The 15609-nt window shown below is 49.2% G+C and overlaps 1 pseudogene; it reads right to left on the bottom strand.

The window, feature by feature from the left end:
* Window positions 1–1807: 1807 nt before the first annotated feature.
* The window catches only part of LOC135324582 (PIN2/TERF1-interacting telomerase inhibitor 1-like), a 104903-nt pseudogene continuing 91101 nt past the window's right edge, over window positions 1808–15609 (bottom strand).

Raw genomic sequence — 15609 nt, forward strand, 5'->3', positions numbered from 1 at the left:
ACAACTTGAAGAGACAGAAATTGCAGAGTCAAGCACTAAATTACTTTCTGTACTACTGTTCAAGGGACAGGGTCATTTCTGCTGTAAGCCTGTATTTTAGGTAGTTATGAGATTAGCTGAGAAACTCTTCTTGGAGCTGTGATTTAACCTTCAGCCTCAGATATTCCTGATTATTTTCTGACTACTGTTTTATTCCTTAGTTCAAAGTCTGGTTGGTTATAAAGTCAGATCAACCTGTTTGACTAAATTAGCAAGTTATTTTCACGCTTCTACTATTTTAAAGCTCGTTTAACTAAGAAGGGCCAAAGGTGACTGCAGTAAGCCAGGAACCCCTGCTAAACATAAGCAGAATTAAATGGCATTGATTTCTAATTACAAAATAGCTACTCGGCCACAGTCTGAACATCCTTCAGTTCTACTTCTTTTTCTTTTAAATTACTTGCTCCCCTTTCAGTCAGTGAATTCTGCTATTTCATATTGGACCAGGTAATGTCAATTAACAAGTAAGAGTGCTTATAACAATGTTTATAAGAGGTACGTCAAAAACTGATGTCTGAGGTCTGAGGGACAGGAGCACTGTGTTGGAGGGAAAACTCAACTCAGTGGATCCTCCACCCTTCTTTCTTTCTATGTGAGATCAAAGATCAGGAACTGGCCAAGTGGAGATACTTCCAGCCCCAGCGAGCACATGCAGAAACCAAGCTGGCATAAAACACTCCGGGTCCTTAGTGCAGAAAGCAACTCAGAGACAATGACTTGGAATAGGTGAAGAGTGAATCTCTCAGGAAGATACGTGTAACCTTTCATGGCTTTTGGCTTCGGTAGGTAAAAGATCCTGTGGGATTCCTGTGGGTAAAAGCTCAACCATTGTCCGTGTTGCTACAACCAGTGTAGATGGCTGGGGTCTCCAAACTTCAGCTGTTCTAATGCAGACATCTAGCCTAAGGCAGCTGTCTAGATCCATACTGTAGTCAGTAGGAAAAGACGGGCACTTCTGGAAAGCGATCTATCATATGCCTGCTTTAAGATGGGAGAAGGGACCCTAGGCAACCACCACACTTATCTTCTAGTTGGCTAAACATGGGTGCAGTGGCAACACTGAGGCCTTATCACCTACTCTGGAGTTGAAGCTGTGCTTCCTGCTCCCCCCTTGAACCAAGGGGGAAGAACGCCTTGAAATGGTTCTTCCTACTTTGGCCATACCTGACACATGCAGGTGACTATCCACTAGCCACAAAATCTTGGCACTTTGATATAGTCCTTATTTTTGCTTGAATTCTTGTTTGATTTAGTTTCATTTTGTTTCTTGTGGTAGCAAGGGCTGATCATCCACACTCCACTGTTGGTTTTTTTGGCCACTGATTCCTGTCCTAATTCACCCTAATTCACATCTGGTAGATGTAAGAAGGCTTTCCTTTTCCTCCATGCAGGTTTAATCTGATCCATCTGATCTGATCTTATCCACATGATCTCTTAGCAGGGGTTACTGGAGATTGCAGAGGATAGTGCTGTACAGATGCCCAAGTAAATGTTATCAGCTTTGCATCCCCCTTCTCATTGCTTGCCCACGCACACATCACCCAGAATATTTATCATTCCTCTGCTTAGCTGATGGTTCCTACAGGCAAAAATTGATTTATTCAACAATATTAGCCTAAAGCTATCCAAAGTTGCCCAAAATAAGAAAGGAACAGCGTATTATAGCTTTAAGCAGGCTGCTTCAGGGGGTATTTCTAAACTAAGATTTTACTTGCCAAATTTAGACTGCAGAAGGTAACGGATCATCTTGACATATGTGTTTTTCTGATCTTGGCTAGAGGTTATGAAACAGCAACAAAATTCCTCTTACTTTTCGCAAACTTCATATAATGGACACGTTTCCTGGAAGATTTGGATTTTTCTTCAAGACTAAATTTCTTCTGATCACTTGCTGAGGACTCTAAAAAAAATACAGATGCCAGCTCCATTAGAGAAACGCTAGCCACAGAATGCAAACATCAGTATACTTAACTTTCCACCTCAGAATTAAGTCTCAATAACATATCACAACATATTACTGAAGAAAGCATGGCAAGTCTTGCCTGAGACATGTTACTGCATGATTTTTTTGCCACATTCTCTTCCCTTCCCATTTCCAACCTAATGTAATTTGAAAAGGGAGATAGAGGTACTTCAGGTCCAAAGCAAAGTCTGATTTAACATCATTTCTATGGTGAGCGGAGACTAATCAGGTCAGGGTCTATTGTGCTGTTTGTTACAAAACCATCTCTACTGGCAGAGTCTGAGAAAGCTGTAAGAAACAGGCAATACAAAATAAAACAGTAAACATGAGTGGATAGAGAAAGAGAAAAAAGTCACAGCAGATAGGCCTTCCACTTCTAGCAGTACTCAAAGTGCCTCCACCTGGATGTAGCATGATACATCTATGTAAGGAAATTAAACAGCGGCAGAGCTTTACTATCCCTGAGGCCAACTGGAACAAACTGCCATATCTGTATTATTTATGTCTCCTAACTTCCGGAACAGAGCGGCTGCATCTAAACTGCTCACTAAGTCCCAAAGTTTGCTCAGGAGTTGCTTAGGAAAGCCCTTGTTGCTGCAGACCAAAACCATGTGGAGGACTAGTCTAATTTAGTCTAGTCTATTTAACAGCAGAGAAAGCAAGTTTTTGCGGCTTGGCAGATTAATGTCCTGGTACAGATGAACTCTTTGCATCCACAGAGCCTACTAATCTACAAGAAAGTCTTAGAAGTAGGTACCCGCTGTCCTACAAGAACTACTTTATTGGTCCTGTCCTGAAAAGAAATAGGCACTATGGGATTTTGTGCTCAATGACTCCAGAAAAAGCTATGCGGGTGTGATGTTTTTTTCTCCCAGCAGCAGCTGGGATGGGTAGGGCAATCAACCCATACCTTAAGGGCCAAGTTGAGTCACCTTTTTCATATGATTCCACGCCTGAATGCTCTGCAGACCAAGCTTTTTTGATGCTGGAATTACAGATTTCCACAGTTTGATAGGTAGTGCCACTTAATGACAGTCATTGAGCCAAAAATGAAATCTGCAGCCTGCAGTGGGAGAGTTTACTGCCAGAAAGCAGCCTCAGATCTACTCTTGCATTTACACACTAAACTCTACTGAGGGAAGGAAGGACTAGCAAATCCAGTTTTAGAATCTGCAGTTAGCTTGAAAAATCCTTAAAAAAAAGGGGGGTGGGTCTATGGGGAAAGTGAGCATCACAAGGCAAAATATTCTGACCAGAGATGAGGTACTTCTGAGTCTGCTCTCTGATCCACTTGTACTGAAGGGAATACTACTCAGCAATGGGTTTCTGCAGGGCTCCCTCCTGCGCCTCTTTCTTACAGCAAAAGGGGCACCAGCACCGCCTTGTGCTTTAAGGAGGAATTTCACTACTGAGCATAGAAATGTGCTCGTGTTTGCAAATAAGAGGTGTATCACGGCCTCTTCTAGTGACTGCTAATACCTCTGACGAGCTGAGCCAGTGCTGCAGGAATATTAATACACTTTTTAAAGCAATTCAGTCACAGCAGTAAAGTTCCCTGGCATTTCTATAGCAAGTTTCACACAGATGAATATTCCAAAGCACACTACATGGCTGGCATGTTTATCCCATTTTACAAATGGGAAGGGGACTGTCAAGGCCCAAAGTGAGTCATTCAGGACGACCTCCCTCCCCTTAGGACCAGCGACCAAGTTCGCGATGCCCTTGGACTGAATTAAGGTGAAAACGACACCAGCCAACCAGTTTGTACCTCTCCCGCCCCTCGATCTTTCTCAAATATCCAAAAGCATTATAAATAGCCCTCGAGATATGTGTCAAAGGATCAAAGAATAACTCTGTTTTGGGGGGACTTCAGGAGGTCTCTAGTCCAGCTCCAGTCAGGTTAGGTCGGATAAAAGTGCTCAGGCTTTATCCATTGGGCCTTGAAAAGCTCCAAGGATGGAGACTACGCAGCTTCCCCAGGCAACCTCTTCCAATGCTCGACTGTCTCATGGGGAAGCAGTTTCTCCATTCATCCAGTCTGAACGTCTCCTGTTTCACCTTATGCCCACTGTCTCTCATCCTCCAAACTTGCACTGCTGTGAAGAGCCTGGCTCTGTCTTCTTAACAGCTACTTTGTAGGCACTGGATGGATGATGTTATTTCTCCCCCTCTCCAAAGCCATCTCTTCTCCAGGCTGAAAAACCCCCATTCCATCGCCTTTCCTCACAGGGAAGTGCTACAGCCCCCTTGATGTTCCTCTGCTGAACTCACTCCACTTTGTCATTGTCTTTCCGTTATTTGGGACCCAGCACTGGTCATGGCACTCTAGATGTGATCTGATTGCACTGAGTAATGGGGGGTGATCACTTCCCTCCATCTCCTGGCTGTGCTCCTGCGCATTCAGCCCAGGAGGCTGTTGGCCTTCCTCGCTGCCAGGGCACGCTGCTGGCTCACGCTCACTTGTCCATGCATCAGCACCTCCAGGGCCTTTTCTGCATAGTTGCTCCAGGCCAGTCTGTTGACAGAGCCCTGGTTGCACTAACAGGCTTTCATGGTCCTGACTAGACTCACCAGAGGCCTGCACACACACCCCTGCCCACAGTCCAGGAGTCCCATCTAAGCTCAGGCCTTCATCTTCTGTCCCATCTTGAGTTAGGTTGCAAGTGTGCCTGTCTGCAGCTGTATTACAGCTGTGCCTGTTCCTGACCACGGATCCTGTTGATCCGGAGTCTGACTCGCGGCCTGACTTTCTGAGTTGACCTTGGACCTACCTCATCTCTCTGTGACTGCCCTGCAATTACGGGGCTTTGTCTGACCTTGGTTACTGTCACTGGACCTGATCCTGATTTGCTGACTTGTGTTCCCAGCTTGACCTTGGACCCTCCTCGTCACCAAGAATTTGCCTGATGGTATGGAGTCTTGGTTGAACCTGGCTGTGATCTCCAGGTCTGCCTTGCTCGTCTTGCTCAGGTATGGTGGGGCTGGGCCCCGGCTGGTGGGGCCCCTGTCCTGTCAACCATTCTATCCCACTTGGCTCCCAGCATGCTATCCCTCCGGGAGCAGCCAGCTGTTGCTGCTCCCTGAAATCTGGCCCCAGCATATTTTGTTGCAAGGGGTTTTTACTTCTCAGAGACAAAATTTGACATCTGTCTTTCTTGAATTTCATGTGATGTCATGCTACCTGTTCATCGAGACTGTGGAGGTCCCTCTGGATGGCTGCCTTGTCTTTGAGCATATTGACTGGTATCCACCAAGTTTGTTCTGTTCTGCGGACATCCTCCAGGTGAGTGATCAAGATGTAAAATAAGACAGATCCCAGGAGAGACCCCTGAGGGATTGCACATGTTAATGGCCCCCAGGTAGAGTACAACCCATCAAACAGTCTATTGGGAGCCCAGTCACCCAACCAGTGTTATTCTTCTGGTTGTCCATCCATCTAGACATCACATCCTGACTTGAGAGATCATGGAAGGCCTTGTTAAAGACAAGGTGAGTGACATCCACTGGTCTTCCCTCTTCCACTGATCCAGTTGTTTTATCCTAGAAGGTAATAAGGTTGTTGGGGCAAGAGTTCAACTTGGGAAACCCATGCTGACTATTACCAGTCACATTCTTTTCCATGTGCTCACAAATGTATTTCAAGAGGACTCACTCCATGATTTTCCAAGGCACTGCAGTGAGGCTGAGCAGCCTGTTGTTCCTTGGATTATTAGAAGAATGATTAAAAGAATGGCCTGTTCTGATGAGGTGTTCAAATTTTGCTTTCTTCTGGGCATTGGGTACGCCTGCCCTCTTCACCACCACCTCACAAAAATGATAGAGAGAGTCCTGGCAAGAACATTGGTGAATTCCCTCAGCATGCTTGGATTTAGCCTGTTGGGTCCCATGGATTTTAGAAGTTGAGTTCTCATAACTAACCTCTTACTCAGGCCTCGTCCACTGCTAGTCCTACTGCTCCTTCTTGAACCTTGTCACTAATGACAGCGGAGTACTTCAGCCTTCTGTGTGTCTGCTGTCACTAAGCCACCCACTCCATTCAGTAGGGCGTCAGTCTTTCCTTGTTCAGCCTTTGACTACTGTCAACGGATGTCCTTGACATCCTTTTAAAGTCTCAGCTTCAGCTTTGGCTTTCCTGACACCATCCCTCCATGCCTGGGCCATGTTTCTCAGTTCCTCCTTTGTAGCTTCTCCCTGCTTCCACCCCCGGCATGCTGCTGCTTTGCATTGAAGCTCCACACCAGCTGCCCCCCACCCGCATTAAGGGAGGAGGAGACATTTCACATGAGGCAGTTTTAACACCTCCTGAAGGCCAGATGCTCTTTGGAAGGGGAAGCCACCAGTGCAGTAAACCTCCATGGGAAACGTTTTGGGATGATCTGACCTAACAGTCACCCCTAAAGAATGTCTCACCCCATAGCCAGAGCCCTTTCATCTTGAATAAATAAATAAATAAATAAATAAATAAATGCAACCTCTTTTGGAAAGGAAATCTACAACCATCATAGCCCTCCGAATCAGCTAGTCTCTTGCCCAGGTTCTGCCTCCTTGTCCAGCCTCTGTCTTGCAAGCTATGGAGATGGAATGTGCCTATGCCATGCTCAGTGGGCTGGTGCCTCCTCTCTTCTCTTCTCCCGCAGACAAGACCAGCAGGAGTTCAGTGGTCAGAAACCTTCCAGCTCAGAGGCAAGAACAGAGGATCTCCCAGAAATGGATCAGGCAAGGAGATCTGGAGGGAAGATCATCCCCAAACAAACACCACTGACCTCATATCGTGAACTAACTGAGAAGGTCAGGAGGCTCCGTTATCAAACTCATGCTCCTTCCAGGTCCCTGCTGGGAGCACAGCTTTCCTCCTGATCGACAGCCAGGACCCAGGGTCCAAGGCCAAAGCAGGATGGAGGGGTAATAGCTCCAGCCACTTCTGGGATTATTGCTCATAGTCCTGGTGTCCAAGAGGGTGTCCTTGTGGGATAGTGAACACAGGCCCCACTCTGATGTGGTGCAGAGCATCCTTCAACTCCCCTGCACAGGTCACTCCTAGCACAACCTGCTCCAGAGCTTCCCCAGGGAGATCACAGTAGGGCTGGAAGTGGGGAACACCCCAGGGACCCAGACTGAGCTTTGGGGTTTGGCTGGGTGCTGCACAGACCCCTTCCCCCTCCCACAACAGCATCCTCCCATTTTGCCAAGTTTTGAACAGACCCCTCTCCCCAGCTGATACTGGGTGCCCCTCTGACCCAGACCAGGAACCACCCCCCAAATATGCTGAGCATGGGTCAGATTCCCCTGTTACAAAATATTGCCCCCCCCCCCCCCCCATGCTGGGCCCTTCACAACCATCCCCCATTTCTTCTCCCAAACCCGAGTCCATTAGGCCCCCACATCACCCCTTCCCTCAACATGCTCCCCACCCCAGGCCTTAAATCCTGCTGCCCTCCCATGGAATCCTGCCCTTGGATGAAGTGAATCCTGCAACATCTCCCCAAGCATTTATGTCTCCCGTCTTGATGCCTCCGTCTGAGAGGGCTCCCCAGACTCCCATTAAGGCCAGCGGATGCAAAGAGGAAATCTGGGATCACAGTTCATGTCGGTCCAAAGTGTCCTCCTAGGAAGGGGGAAAGCAATTGCTCTCTGGAAGTGCCTTGTGAAAAGGCAGATGAGCTACTCTGCAGCTATTACAGGATGGGCATCCGGTGTATTGCCCTGTGAGGCGAGGATGGCAATCCATTTGTTTTTCCATCTTTCACCTTTTTCAGCAAAGCTGCTTTCCCATTTCATGCCCGTTGCTGCCTGCCATTAACCAGGTAGAGCAAACAGAACCTCACCCTGATGATAGTCACATTCCTCTTTGGATTGTTCTTTCAATGAGGCTCCAAAATCTCCAAACATGGAACAGAATTCTTACACCTAGGTATCATTAAGCGTATCTGCCATGAGGACTGAACATCAAGGCCCAAAGTATTTGTAGCAATTTCCCGCTTGCTTTAGCAGTACCTGTGACGCTTTTATGAGAGCCTGGGTCATGTTTTCATTGAGAATCACTTCAGAACTACTTCTGAGAGGCTGCAAAAGCATCTCTGCAGAGCCCAGGGCATTTCCCACGCACACAGGGCATGTAAGGGAGCCATCACATGCTTTTTCAGGGTGGAAGAAAGGAGGCACAGAAGTTCATCTCCAGAGATGCTGTAAACCACTCTCTTGCTCTATTTTTGGTAGTTTCAGAGGTCCGAGGATGAAGTGTTAGAAATGAGGTTCGAAGATGAAGTACAGGAGTGCGTGCCTTACTTTAATGCATACAGTGCGTTGTCCTAAGGCCTTTAAGTTTGCAGGAAAGAACCCTCACCTTTTTTGGAGAACTGGGAAGGGTTTTTTGTGCGACATGTGCTGAGAATAGGATTCACATATGGAGGGGCTGAGGACCACCTCTGTGGGTTCAGACTCCCGGAGGATGCAGGCCAAGGCTGATGGATATCAGGGGAATGGAGGCAGCACAGTCTCTCCAGCTGCTGGCATCCCAGCACATGGGCCCCTATGACTCGTGCTCCCCACCGCAGTGGCTGGCACTGAGACCTTCTCACAGACACCTGCACACAGAAGAGACAGCCCCCTCAGCCCAGAAAATGGAGTTTAATGAGAAGGCAGGAGAGGCTGGGGGACATCAGGCGCAGGGCATGTCAAGCGTACTGACCAGCACTCTGTTCACATGTCATCCATTCCTTTCATCCCCTTTTCCCCTTTATTTTCTCATGCTTGTAGCCCCTCAAAACACCTTAATCCATCCCTTTTCCCGCCTTTGGTCTTTCCTTAAACATTCCATAGTAAGTCTTGCACAATCCCAAAATGCTCTTCCCAGCATCCCAGAATGTCTCATACTCCCACAGGCAGCAACCACCATCCTCAGTCTGCAAGGCCAATGGTTTATGACTAAAGGATTATGTGCACAATCAATCAAAGATGTAACTTACCAAAGTTTTCAAAGTTTCAGCATGCTATTAGTCACCTACTGAGGATCTGTTGCGGGTAAGGAATCTCTCGGCCTCAAGGAGTAACCTTGAGAGGCATCCCTGCTCAAGAGGAGGTTCTGCAGTGCGGCCTGCTGCCATGCAGGAGAGCTCCATGGGCTCTGGGCTGCCCCCTCTTTATGGGGGAGGAGATGATTGACTCATAGTCCTACTTGCATGCTAGATGGGCCTTAGTTGGCGCATGCTCAATTAGCCCCTGCCTACGTGCTGTTTATGGGGAGGCCAGGTTGAGGGGCAGAGAGCACAGTGAGGTGGGAAGGAGCACAGCGTCACAGGTGTGTGTGCTGCTCTTGCTTTAGCCTATGGCACTGCTCCCGGCATACATCATACCTCAGCATGAACTGCATGTTAGTCCCAAAGCTTTAGCAGGAGTGAACAGTCCCATCCTTGGTGACAACACAAATACTCCTTTTTTGGAGGAGAAGGGCATCATCTATAGGGGCATCTTCAATGTCTGTGTATTTGCCTGGTGTTCAGAGTCTGTGTGGTTTTAATGATCCTCCTTTCCAAATGGAGAGAGTCACCTTCCTGACTAGCCTCTAAAAAGCAAGTGAACATCTTTAAGATGTCCATTTGTAACTCAGTGTGCTGGGCTTTAGTTTGAGTGAGCTAACTGTGCTTGGATGCGAGTATGGTTGGAAATGTTCCTGTTTTCCCTAGCAGGATAGCACCTAGCTTGCAGTCTACCTCCCCAGTGGATCACCAAGTGCTTTACAGAGGAGGTGCTGGTGGCTTGCCCATTTTTCAACTAAGGAAATAATGAAACGGATACAGTGAAAGAAAAGGGCTCTTGCCATGTGTTGAGGGAGGAGAGTGGGAAAGGACCTGAGCTCTTCCTTCTCCCCAGTCTTGCTGCTCTGAAAGAGTGGTGCTGGAAGCTGACGTGGTGGTTGCTCTTGTTCATGGATGCAACAGAGGTTGTAGCCACATGTAGTACTGCAAAAAGCCTTTCTTAATCAGGAGGCGGATTCATCAGAACTGAGTGTGACAACAGTGAAACAACCCATTTCTGTCTTTCCCTGCTTCTCTCAGGCGTTACCGACTAGCAGAAAATGCTCGTGACCAGGACAGACCCATGCAGCAGGCCAGGGCAGGGCTAAGCTTGTGGTGTTCGTTATTTCCATTTTAGGGAAAGCCGACTGAGTATTGTCAACCCTAAATGTTTGCACTCTTACATGTATGTTGTTGAGTGAGGAATGCCTTCATGCCAGTTGTGTCTTCCATGGGAAGGAGCAGCATTCTTCAACAAATGGCAGTTTCACAGAGGTTTCCTGCGGTCATTTATTTCGTTTCTGTGTCATTCTGAGCACTCTGCACTCTGCTGTTTTAATCCTTTGCCTCTCATCTGTTCAGTAACACTTGAAAGGCCACAGTGCACAAGCTTAGTTGACTTAGGGTACAAGATCGCAACATGTGTTTAGTCCTCTCCTACGTGTTTTGTGAGATATGTGGTGCATCTTTTTGACTTTCCGCTGTGATAAGGACTGAGATCAGAAATCCAAGCTTAACCATGGAAATGAGACTTCTTAGTCTCAATCTCAGCTGAAGAGCTATATAGGGAGGCTTTGATGGGCTGCTTAATGCTTGTTCAAAGCAAAGCAACTTGGTGGCTCTCTTGCCTCTATTTAACTGTGGAAGCAGTAGCACCTGGCTGCACATTTTGAGAGCAGCCATCCCTTAAAAGGAACAGGGGAGTACGGAAAGGGAGGAATTTGCTGGCTGATGGGGTGTACAAAATAGCCTTCCATTTTAGTCCTGAGCAAGACTTTGTGCATTGTCTGCTAGTCAAACACTCTGACCTTGCTTTCTCGCGCTTGGCTTGGAAAGGGCTAGCAAAACAGTACTTTACTAAAGCCTGCAGACTAATGCTGCAGTCTGAGGAAAAAAAGGGGGGGTTTTGTGTGTTTGGTTTACCCAGGTTCAAACAAGAAGGAGATTCTACTGCAGATCTGCGTATTTTATCCTAACGGCCCCGTGGTTTCTTTGCCTTCCTTAGGCAGACCGGGATGCCAGCAGCCATGTAGCAACCTGTCAAATGCACAGCATGGACTTATGATTGCCTGACTCCGGTATGGTCACCTCCGTTTGTCCTCGTGTTGTCAGCTGAGTTCCCTTTGAAGCTCACCACCTTCAAGAGCTTCCAGGCTCCTGCCTTAGGTGCCTTGGTGTGGAGAATGCCTGCTGTGGTTGGCTGAAACCTCAGCGCTGTGAGGGCTGCAGCCTGATGTGGGAGAAGAGTTGTTGCTGTTCTTGTGTTCATTCCTTGGCTGCTTTCTTGTGTTTGCTAGTTCTCATGTCTTCTGTCAGCTTCCTCTCTTGCAGCTGTTGCCACTGATGTGAAAACAGACTGAAACAACCCTGCCCTTCCCAGCTAGGACTCGGAAATTAAAAAATAGGCTGCTCTTGCTAACTGAGCAGCAAACTGAGGAAGCCAGTTACCCGTGCTCTGAAACACTAGTGTGGTTTCCAAGCTCTAACTTAGGCTTTGACAAGCCTTGTTTAGCTGACTGCTGCACACAGGTTCATGTGCTCTCTACTTGGTCTCACAAGACCTTTCCTCAAACCATCAAACAGCAACCGCATGACCAGCACTGGCCTATAATGGCACTAGGCAGAAGTGACCTCACAAGCACAGCCAGCAGCCATGGCCATACCACTGGCCTAGCAGAGCCTCAGGCAGAAGTGACCTCAGAACCCCAAACAACAGCCATGTGACCAGTACTGGCCTATCCGGCACTAAAGCAGAAGTGACCTTGTGAAGGCTATTATTGAACTGCAACTGTCTAGAGGTAGCTGCTTAGCACAACTTAGAGAAAACTTGCTTAGCATGAGGAGCTGAACTTGCTGAAACCTTAGGCCGCCCTCAGAGACCATGAGCAACTTTCACCTAGTTCCGTAAGAAAGGGCCCCAGAGCTGGTTCGAGCTGGAAAGAGGAGGGAGTGCCAAGCAGTCTGCATTCCTGTGTCCCACACTCGGAAAGGGAGGATGTCGAGCCTTTGAAATAAGGCCTGTGCAGGGCATCGGGACCTTGAGGAACAAAGCCTGCTCTCACTGCTGGGGCAGTGCTGCTTGTTGTGGTCTGGAATGACCTCCTCCTCGTCAGGACCTTGAGAGACACCAGTGGGACCCAACAAGGAACGATGGCACATCCGTCAGCAGAAACTGCAACAGCAAAAATAGGGAAAGAAACAGCCTGCCTAGGGACAACGATGGGACCTACTAAGGAACGGGAAGACCGCAGACCTGAATGTTACTATTGGTCTGAACTACCACGTGAGGGGTGGAGAACTGAGACTGAAAAGTTGTAATTGCCCAGGGATTTCTTTGTTCGGTGTCCGTCTTCAGAGGCACCCAGCTCAAGCTGTAATTACTGCATGTGCACCATTAACATTTATTTATTTAATTTGCTTTGATTTGGCTCTGAACTTCTCAGTGGGAGCCTAGGGTCGGACCCTGTAATGGTGGCCAGTGAGCCTCCCCTTCTGTATATGACAGCCATAGCACTGGCCTATCAAGGGCCTCGGGCAGAAGTGACCTCACGACTGCAAAAAGTAGCCCTTTGCCTAGCACTGGCCTATTAGGCACTGGAGCACGAGGGACCTCACACCCACCACCACCAGCCATCGGCCTAGTACCTCACAGCCACAAGCAACAGCTACATGACCCTCAGTGCCTGATAGGCCAGTGGTGAAGAAGCGACCTCAGAACTGCAAACAGCAACCACATGACCAGCACTGGCCTATAACGGCATTACGCAGACGTGACATCACGAGCGCAGCCAGCAGCCAGGGCCATACCCCCGGCCTCTCGCGGCCTCAGGCACAAGGGACCTCACAGCCACAACCAGCAGCCATGGGACGAGCGCTGCCCTTTTAGTTACTGAGGAAGAAGTGACCTCACAAAGGCAAACACCCGCCACGTGACCAGCACTGGCCTATCAGGCGCTGAGGCACAAGCGACCTCAAATGCACAGAGAAAGCCATGTGACCAGCACTGGGCTAGAGGGCTTTGAGGCACAAGGGAACTCACAACCACAGACAACCGCCATGGCCTTAGCAGTGGCCTAGCAGGCACCGATGCACAAACGACCTCCCAGCCAGGAACAACAACCGTGGGCCTAGCACTGGCCTGTCAGACAGGGAGGTACAAGTGACCTCACAGCCACAACCAGCAGCCATGGGACAAGGATTTCCAAGGCAGCTGTAAAGCCTTGTGCCTGCTACTGGCCTATCAGGCGCTGTGGCCCAGGGGACCTCACAGCTGCATTGACACCATGTGCTTGCTGCTGGCCTATCAGGTACAGAGGCATAAGGACCTCACGACCACACATGGCAACCACATGACCAGCACCGGCCTATCCAGCACGGAGGCACAAGTGACCTCGTAACCACGAACAGCAGCCATGTGCCTAGCACTGGCCTCTCAAGTCCTGAAACAAAAATCCCCTCACAGTCTGCGTTGAAGCCACGTGCCTGTTGCTGGCCCAGCACGGACTGAGGTGCACGACCCGCAGACCCTAAACAGCACTGCTCTGCATAACGCTGCTCTGCCAGGTGCTCGCACAGAAGTGAGCTCAGAATCAGAAAGAGCAGCAATGGCTCTGCTGCTGGCCTGTCCGATTCTTCAGCAACAGTGACCTCAGCATCTGCATCCAAGCCACGTGCTTGCTGCTGGCCTCTCCGGCACTGAGGCAGAAGGAACCTCACAAGCACAAAGGCAGCAATGTGCTTGATGCTGTCTACTCAGGCACTGAAGCCAAGGTCACCTCACGCGTACAGGAATGAGCAATGTGCCTGCCGGTGGCCAAGCAGATCCTGAGGCCAAATGACTTCACAAATACGGACATCAGCAATATGCATCGAGCTGGATTCTCAGCTGGTGCGGAGGCTGAAGTGACCTCACAGGCAGCCATGAAGCCATAGAGCTGCTCCTGGCCTGGTAGCAGCTGAGGCACAATTGACCTAAACAAGCACAAACAGCAGCAACATGCATGCTGATTGCCAGTCACACACTGACGCACAGCTGACCACAAAAGCACCACCAGCAGCAATGGGCCTGCTCCCCGTCTGTGAGGCACTGAGACACAAGAGGCCTCACCAGCATCACCAAAGCTGTGTGCGTGCTGTTGGCCTGCCGGGTTCAGAGGCACAACCGACCTCACAAGCACCAATGGCATTGACAGGCCTGCTGCTGGCCCTGTTTGGCACCGAGTCACAAGCGACCGGGAAAGTGCAAACCTTCACAGAGGAGAAGCTCACCTGGGCTGCTCGCAGGCTTCTGCAGATGGCTTTCCTCTCCTGGCAAGACTCTCTCCAGGTCATGGCACATCTCCACTCTGTCACCCTGGGCGCAAATGACAAAAGGAGACAGTGGATCTTGCTTTTCCCTCATTACCATCAAGTCCTGGCTGTGAGCCTTTGCACTGGAGCAGCTGCACAGTGACAGCAGGATGACACTTCCATTTCCAGGGCCGAGGTAGAGAGATCAGCTGAGGGAGCAGCTGCACTGGAAAGGCTTTCTGACATTGTCAGGTCAACTCAGCACTGCACCCGCCATCAGCCTGACGCCAGACCTCTGCTGTGCCAGCTGGTCTGCAAACACACTGTCTCTGCCCCCGAGAGCTGCCTGTTCTGCTAGGTACAACCACGTGCCAGCGAGAAGAGAGGGATGCAGGACACTTGCCGCTTGCACGCTCCCCAGGCACTGCTCTGCTCGCTGCCTTCCCGTGGCTCCTCCAACGCCTTACAGCAAATATGGCAAAGCAGCTGTCTGCATGTGGAGTCAGACTGGAAGCGGCTGGGGTGAGCTGCACGGGGAATGGGGAAGGGCTACGGGTGCTACTTAGGGAAAGGGCTAAGGATGGGACTCTGCTGCCCCTCAGGAAAGGGGGATCAGGGCGTGCCTGAAGAAGATCAAGAGACCCATTTGGCCCCATTTCCAGCCCTTTCAAGATTTCCAGTGTCTTCCCCTCCCAATCCCACTGCATACTCAGTTCACCCACCAGCTCCTCTTCCCCACTCACTGTTCTCCCAAATGCCGCTGGCTTTTCTAAGTCCTTACACCACCACCTCCCACACACAGAGTGTTTCCACTCTGCTTCCAGAGCAAAACTGAGATTTTCTTTTAGAATCAAGATGCCAAGTTGATATTCAAATCTCTTGAGCAGAGGTGCAGTTCCTATGTAGGAAAAAAAAAAAAGAAAGCCAGACAAAGGTGTAAAGACCCCCAGGTGGCTGAAAGATGGAGCCGGGCATATTTAGGAGAGATTCCAGATATGTTCCTCTGATCTGTAGTAAAGGTAGTTAGCCAAAGAAATGGTGTCTCTGTGTGTATACAATCTGAAAAAGTCCAGAACAGTTGAGGTTGGAGGACACCAGGAGATCATGTGTTCCAAATTCCTGTTGAAAGCAGGACCTTAGATGAGGTGGTCCAGGGACCTGTCAAGCCAAGTATGGAGCATTTCCAGCGAGGGAGATTCCACCACTTTGCTGCGTAACCTATTCCAGTGTTGAACTGTTCTCACAGCGAAGAATTATTCCTCTATCAAGATGGGATTTCCTCTGAAGCAATCTGTGCCCATTGAC

Source organism: Dromaius novaehollandiae, chromosome 32 (genome assembly GCF_036370855.1).
Source record: "Dromaius novaehollandiae isolate bDroNov1 chromosome 32, bDroNov1.hap1, whole genome shotgun sequence".
Classification (NCBI taxonomy): Eukaryota; Metazoa; Chordata; class Aves; order Casuariiformes; family Dromaiidae; genus Dromaius; species Dromaius novaehollandiae.